The following is an 8,456-nucleotide window of genomic DNA, read 5'->3' as shown; positions in this document are numbered from 1 at the left end:
AATCTCTCAAGCTTTCCCCTCTGTGCACTATCGGTCTCGAATTTAAGCCATCAATTCAGGATTAAAGAAAAATTGAGTCGCTTAAAGGGGAGGGCAGCCTAGAAACTTATTAAAGGCAGGGATACGGCGTCAGGAGGTTAAATCACATGTCGACAGAAAATGATTTGCTGCTGCCTGTTGAGGTCATTTACACTGCTTTGTCTTTCTGTCACTGAAATTTAGGGCTACCCCCTTTAGTTATCTTTGATATGATTATGTTCTGCAAAATTTCAGTCTAGTCTAGTCTACTGTCTAGTTATCTGGGGAAATGTTGAGGTGTGCTTGACCGCTCTAGCAGTTATCGCCTCCTAACCTAATTAAACTAATATCAAACGTCCACACCTTTGGAAAAAGACAAGCTTTCATAAGTGTAGGCTTAATTTTGTTTACTGATCTATCTATATATAAATTAAAAGTAAGCCCTATGCATATAGCCTATCGAATATTAATAGATTAAAAATCATACAACATACATTTGTTGCTGCTTATTTACTCTTCAAAATACAAAGCGTGAAAGTGTAGAATTATAGGCCTAGGTGTTCTATTATTTTCCTGAGTGCAAGAGGATGTGGGAGCTGAAACAGTTGCATCAAAACTAAGAAAAAAGTTCAATCCTGTGTAAAAAAATTCTAAACTATATTGTGTTTTCGTGTTCCCCTTCTACTGTTATTTGAAGCGTTTACTCGTATTGTATTTCATTAATAATAAAAACGTTTTAAACAAGCTGATTTTAACAACGTTGTCACTCTGACAGTAGCCTGGCTCTGCCCTCCTACGTACTTCCGCTCAATTTTATTTTTGCTTCTGTACATAGGTCTGGCCATGAGGTACATAAGTCAGATTTTTCAGGTTGATTTTCTACCGGCGAATCAGCGAACAGAGGGAGTGGCTGAGAACGATGACGTTGATGTCGCGCTAGTTTGTGTTGTAGTTCCGTAATGGCGGTGGAGAAAGATGCGAGCAACCCATTCGGTCGGTTGTGGCAACGCTGCCGAATATCCAACAGCTAAAGCCGGAGCAAGAACAAGTTTTGCTGAGTTTTGTTGGTGGCCATGATGTTGTGGCCCTCCTCCCCACGGGGTTCGGGAACAGTTTGATTTTCCAGCTACGGCAGCTAGCTCTGTTACAGTAGTGGTGAAGGAATTGGCTAAGGCGAACGCTAGCGATTGTTTATGGCAGATCAGAGTGGCTCTGGGCAAATCTAATAGTTTTAAACTTCAACAGAGTACCCGCCTACAAGGAAGTCAATGCTTGTCAATGGAGCGAGGCCAGACTCTCTGCAATGTACGAGAGTCTGGTTAGGACCAGGCTACTCTGACAGTAGGCTATTCGCTGGAATCGCAATTCAAAGAGTATTAGCTTACAATTTGTAGTATACCCTCTGCAAACTGAAAATGTGCCCCCTAAAGCGTAAAAGCTTGACATGTATTATTTGGAAAACTATTATTATTATTATTAGTTTACTGGAAATAAGGTTTACGCATTTTCAACTGGACTGTTGTCAGGGAGTCAGGTGGCTGAGCGGTGAGGGAGTTGGGCTAGTAATCTGAAGGTTACCGGTTCGATTCCCAGATGCGCAAAATGATGTTGTGTCCTTGGGCAAGGCACTTCACCCTATTTGCCTCGGGGGGAATGTCCCTGTACTTACTGTAAGTCGCTCTGGATAAGAGCATCTGCTAAATGACTAAATGTAAATGTTGTCTAGCACCACCATTCCCGACCTTTTCCACTTTCCGTCACACTTGAATAGCTCAAATATTTTTGCGGCCGCCCTACACATCCGTTCACTTATGTAATTCTCACTTATACATGTTTAACAACACCACGGGAGTCAAAGGTTTGCTTTCACGGCAACATTTATTTGAGCGATCAGAGAATCCAGAAACAGTATCCATCAGCGCCACAGACAGCACACATTAGAGAGGCGACTACCACGGCCAGGCCAGGTATAGAACTTCCGGTGAATTAAAGAAACGTGACTTTTAATAACCAGAACAGGTTATGTTAACCCTTAACTATTGCTCTCTTATTAACCCTACACTCAGATTGTGCAGCTTCTCGCTTTTTTTCATCGACCGATAACAGGTCGACCTCACAGAGATCTCTCCCGTTTACATATTTTCCATTTTAGCTAGCCTAGCTAACGTTACTGCTCAAATCCTACATAGCTCAAATCCTAGATAGCCACTTTTACTGTGTGAGTTAGATAAACCTTACCTTCGTAATTGTCTATGTAGCTGAGAGTACAATTTGAACCCCTTTTCCCTCATGCTTGAAGGGCAGCAACATAGACTCCTATGTACATGGTTGATTGTCATTTTGGGAAGGCAATCGAAATCCTGTACAAAACGGCATTAGTTGTTTGAAAACTCACGTAACTGCTCGCTACGGAAGTTGCTGACCTGGCTTATGCAATATGCGGAAGTAATGTGTGCATAGTGGATTGAAGAGGGCGTATGCCCTTTTGTTGGTCTAAAGTGACAAGGTTAGCCTTTTCTGAGGTAATGTTAAGGCTTTAGCACACTGGGCTAACCCAGAGTAGTAGCCCCACACTAGTGACCTGGATTCAATACCACAATACTACATGATTAACTACATAAGCTCTGTGTCGCAATAAAGCCCTCCACACCCATCATAAACCATCCAATCACACTCTTGCTAATAGGACAACCCCCTTGGTATTACCTGTCAAGGGACAATACCACTCCTCAGAGGGTCACCTACAATGAGAAATGAGTGCCAGGAGATGTAAAGAGAGAGAGACATAAGAGAGATAGAGAGACAGACAGAGAGATAGACAGATAGCAAAAGAGAGCGAGTGAGAGATGAAGAGAAAGAGGACTGTAGCTGTTCGCAGCATTTTTTTGTTTTTCCATCAAAATCAGGGTGCAGTGTGTGGGGATGCAGACATCAATGGTAGTGACATGCAGTAAGCCTGGATGTTAAGACGCTGTAATCTCCCTGGAACCCACCCAGGATTTGCTGCTCCGGTCCTGTTGTACTTGTATCAGTTTGTGCCATGACAAATTAGGCAGCAGCCGGTATTCTTTTCTGCAGAGAAAATCCATGTGAAATCCATGATTAATATCTTATACCTAGAGGACATGGAGGGTGATGCAGGTAGGTGTGGAGGAATGGGGGTGGGGTGGTGTGTTTGGGGGATAGGGGGAGCGTGGGGGGGGGGGGGGGGGTAGGGTGCACAGCACAACTTCACACTGCTACAGTGCACTTTTAAAATGTGTGCCTTGCTCAAGTGCACAATAATAATAATGGACTTGTGGGTCTCTGATTCCAGAAACTGACCGGAAGCCATGTCACACCCTCCTACGTTGTTTCTGTCAGAGGTACTTGGTTCAAACTGGCTACTCTCAACACCTCATACCACCCCTGACCCCACAGGAACAGCCCTATTTGGTCTAGAACAGCGATTCCCAACCTGTGGGCTGCTGCCTGCTAGCGGTCCATTAGGGTAATGCAGGTGGGCCGCCAAATCAATAAAACCGAAAATATGAAAAATAAATTAAAATTCAAAGAATTTATACTGTTGTTAAATTATTATTAAAATGTGTACACATTTTAAATGCTATTTTGCCTTTAATTCATCATGAACGAAAAGGCCAATAGTTAAGCTTGGCACGTTGTTGGTAGCTCCCCCCAAAATTAACCTTGATGGTAGCCCAACTGACACTTCCGCTTGCATATATACGCCCACTATGCACACATCCCTTCCGCAAATTGCTTAAGCCAGGTCAATAACTTCTGGTAGCTAGCAGTTAATAGGCTATAGTTCTTGTTCACAAAATGCCGTTTTGATGAGGAGTTTGGGTTATCTTTCCAAAATGACAATCAACGATGTACATGAGATTCTATGTTGCTGTCCTTCAAGCAAGACGGAAAAGGGGTTCAAATTGTACATTGCGAGCTACATCGACAATTACAAAGGTAGCTAGCTTAGCTATCGAACGGATTTAAGCAGTAAGGTTAGCTAGGCTAGCTAGCTAACAATTTTTTGCTACATTATAATGTACTCAATTATCTGATTATTACATCTCGCTTGCTAGTCGCTAACAACACAGTTGTTAACACATAAATAACTGGTCTGTCATATTTGTTTCCGATGTTTCAATATGCTATTTAACTTATGTTATATGAAACTATAGGAATGATTGTAGTTACGCAGGTTACCTCTCTTTACAATGTGTGCTTATTGTGGCGCTGATGGACACGTCTTCTTTTATCGCTCAAAAAAAATTGCCATGAAAGCGAACTGTTTGGATCCGGTGGCGTTGTTAAACATGTGTAAGCACAAATTAACTGATGATATCGTGTGTGTTGTTGAAGGGGCCGCAAAAATATTTGAGTTATGCAAGTGGGTCGCAAAGTAGAAAAGGTTGGGAATGGCTGGTCTAGAAAGACCTCCGTTCACTTTCCCATTCTCTTTTATTGACCAAAAATAATCAAACACTGCCCTCTGGTGTAAATATGGGTACTGCAGTAAGAGAACAGCTTTTCCTGAGGATAACAGTTGAGAGACTTGGAGCAGAACGTCTCTCATCTAATCACAAGTCATAATGAGGTTTCATCCAGTCGTTAATTCCCATTGAAACAAGATAGTAATTAGATAAGATGTTTGTAATTTTCTATTCCTATGTTGTTCAATAAAGTTAGTGTTATGAATCATGTATTTACTGCATGTAAATTAATATACAACCTAAAAAATCTCCATCTCTCACTCTCTCTCTCTCTCTCTCTCTCACACACACACACACACACATTACATTACATTTACATTTAGTCATTTAGCAGACGCTCTTATCCAGAGTGACTTACAGTAAGTACAGGGACATTCTCCCCAAGGCAAGTAGGGTGAAGTACCTTGCCCAAGGACATAACATAATTTTGCGCATCATCGAACTAGGAACCTTCGGATTACTAGCCCAATTCCCTAACCACCGGCTGGTGGTTCGAACATTATGTGGTTCCACATAAAAGGCTCTCTTGTTATCACTCCCAATTTCCAATAGATGGTATTACATTGTCATGTCCATGACAGGGAGAGCATACATGATAATGACTGTCATCTTTGAGATATAAACTAGGATTAATGTTGCGCTCTGATTAGGAGCCACATGTTATTTTCCATCTCTTTGTATTATTGCCAGTAGCCTGTGATGTGTTCATGGTATCGACAACATCACACACTCATGCATTCACTGATGCATTCTCTTTCTCACACACACACACACCACACCACACACACCACACACACTCACAGCTGGCCAGGTGTTCAGTTTGCTCATCATCAAAATTGAACGACCTTTGACCAGCCTGAGCTCTATCAGTTCGTCCCCTCTGATAGCCTTTGTAGTCCCTAATCCAGATTACTGAGTGTGCTGAGGTGCAGATTAAGAGACTGGAAAGTGTGTGTGTCTGTGCACTTGTGTCCTTTTTTTAAAAGATCCCATACCTCAGGGGTTATGGCAAACATGCATTTTCACATATCAACCAGTTGGGGACACTGTTTGAGTAACTTTTGTGACCATGAGTGTGGTTCCACATCATCTCTGCATGTAATAGGACACGTTACCACAGGATGTGAACCCATATCCCAATGATGCAGTGCGATTAGGTTTGCACAAGGAACTATTAGAGCCGGTGAGACAGTGTGTTGTGTCAGGACCTGGGGCGAGCAGCTCTCTGGTTGGTGGCTCTGAAGTCTCAAAGAGGTGCTAACTCAGCTATCAACTACACACTGTCATGTGAGTATGTGTGTGTGGTGTGTGTGTTGTGTGCATGTGTGTGTAATGTGGTCCTGAATATTGGTGTTCTCCAGATAGATGAGTAAAGCAATTAAGGTTCCTTCATTTTAATGTCTGGCTAGCCTATTCAGCACTTCCTCTGGCTTAGCTCTAGTCCTTGTCGCACTCTCTGGAGACCGATACCCTTCCCACACACACCTATACCACACACACAAACATACACACACACACACCTATACCACACACACAAACATACACAAACACACCTATACCACACACACAAACATACACACCTATATCACACACACACAAACCTATACCACACACAACCAAATACACACACAACCCCACGTTGCTGGCTGTCATTGCTACCTTAATGATCCCCTCATCACTAAAGCAGTTAGCCTGCCAGCCAGCTACTAATATAGAAACATCAGCGTTGTCCCCATGGCATGTGTGGTTGCATACCGTATATATACTTTATGAGTGCCATTCTTCTCTCAGTTTGTGTGTATGTGTGTGTGTTTGAGGTTGGGTGCAGTAAGTAGTGGTTACTAAGACACACAGTACTTCCAAAGGGATGGCTAGTCAATAGACATACTAAATCAATAGTGGATCTTTCCTATAGAATTACCAATAGTCAAGGTCAGTATAACCTGCTCTGCTCTATGCACCATTTATTTAGTTACTGGCAGGAAGAGACTCACAACCTTAGTTTGCCCTATAGGGTCTTGCAGGCTATCACTTGATTAGGGGTCTACTAATGAACCCAGTCATGCATAACAGACTATAGGCTTATTTGTGTGACACAGATGAAGCCGGTAGAAATGAAAAGCCCATGAATGAAGAATCTCGTGACATTTTGTCTAGTCTCGGACTCTGGTGTTCTGTCTCTTATTTTGTGTCTCAACCTCCCATGTCAAGGTCTTTAAGGACACTAGCTACCCAGCTAACTCCAATGGTCTACTGAAGGACACACTTCACACACAATAATACACTACAGCCAGGCCTTGCCTCTAATCAAACTGCACATGGACACGTGGTGCCAGTGGGCTATCTTGGTTTGGCTCGAGGATGTTTTCCTGAGCCAGACATCACAGAAGGGGAAGCGTAAATACAGAGCGGAGCTGAAGAGAGAGCTGAGGAGAGATCTCAGGACAAGAGGCAAGGCAACTTTATTTACTTGGCACAATTTGTTCACGAGGCAGACTCAATGTGTTGAATGTAGGGAGATCTGAGGAGAGGAGAGAGATGAGAAAAGGAGAGAGCTGAGGAGAGGAGAGAGCTGGCGGGAGAGGAGGAATGAAGAGAGGAGATCTGAGGACGGGAGCTTTGGAGAGAGCAGAGGAGAACTGAGGATAAGAGAGAGAGAGAGAGAGAGGGCTGAGGAGAGTAGAAATTAGGGGGAGGAGAGAGACTGAGGGGAGGAGAGAACTGTGGAGAAGAGAGAGAGCGGAGCCTCGCTGTGTCTCTGCTGCTGAGGTCAGCAGAAACACAGCCATTAGTGCAGCACGAGAGGCTAGCTGGCTGCTGCAGAGGACAGGCAGCACACTACAGCACATATGAGCTTATGATTGGTTGTCACTGACTGTCATCATGGCTTCGGTGACTGGTGCACCAGAGATTGTGACAATATCTGATGGCAATATGTTTTCAAATATTCTCGTGAAGCAGCTATATGAAGGTGTGAAGCAACCCAATGTGCAACCCAAAGTAAGAGTTGGTGTGAGTGTGTGTTTGAGAGAGAAAGAGAGAGAGAGAGAAAGGGGGAGGTAGGGAGGGAGCAATAAGAGGAGATAAAGATAGGCCTACAAGAAAGAGAGAGTGAGAAAGAGACAGTGAGGGGTACACCATGGCTTCTCGATGTTCACGTTGCCCACAGAAGGTATACCTTAATGAGCTTCAGTAAGATTGAGTGTGATTGCATGATGTCATGAAAGCATGATGTGATCAATGATAGAGTGAACATAGAACTGCTGAGAATACTGAACATGATTACATGCTCTAATGGCTTGAGCATATCATTTATTATATGGCTTCATCTTGGTCAGTTAATCTGCTCTGCATGACTTCCTTTGCTTCTCTGATGGATATGTTCTGACCTCAGAAGGCTCTCCTTATTGGTTCATTGATGTGGGACTAAATATAATATATTTTTATTTGAGATATAAAAAATCAAATACAAATTCAAAGGGACAATGAGAAGATGGTATGATAATTCTGATGAAACCACCACACTGTTCATTGCAATATACTATATGAATGAAGAAAGCCGACATCTCAGCAAAATAACTACTGCTGGACTGACAAGTCTACTATACACTTCTGACCTGATCTCCTTATAGCCTAAAATATCTACAATCGAATCTCTCTGTGATGAGAGAAGCCAGCCATCCGTCACCCGGCATGACCTGAATGAAAATGCTTGGGTTGTCGGTTTGTCGTTCAAAGGGCAAATCTGTGCCGCGTGCAATAGAGATTCCCCGCTTTTATACAAGCCTTTAATATCACCCTGACGTGTAACTTCTACTTCCAAGCGGTTCTTTTTTATTTTATTTTTTATTATTTAAATGTTTTACTAATGAATGCTTGTAGGCATCGCGAATAAAGAGAAGGTTTCAGAGAACCACCATGCAGCTCATTATCCAATCCATTTCT

The sequence above is a fragment of the Osmerus eperlanus genome, chromosome 4, assembly GCF_963692335.1.
Source record: "Osmerus eperlanus chromosome 4, fOsmEpe2.1, whole genome shotgun sequence".
Classification (NCBI taxonomy): Eukaryota; Metazoa; Chordata; class Actinopteri; order Osmeriformes; family Osmeridae; genus Osmerus; species Osmerus eperlanus.
The sequence above is the reverse complement of the archived record's forward strand: the minus strand, read 5'-3'. Positions refer to the sequence as shown.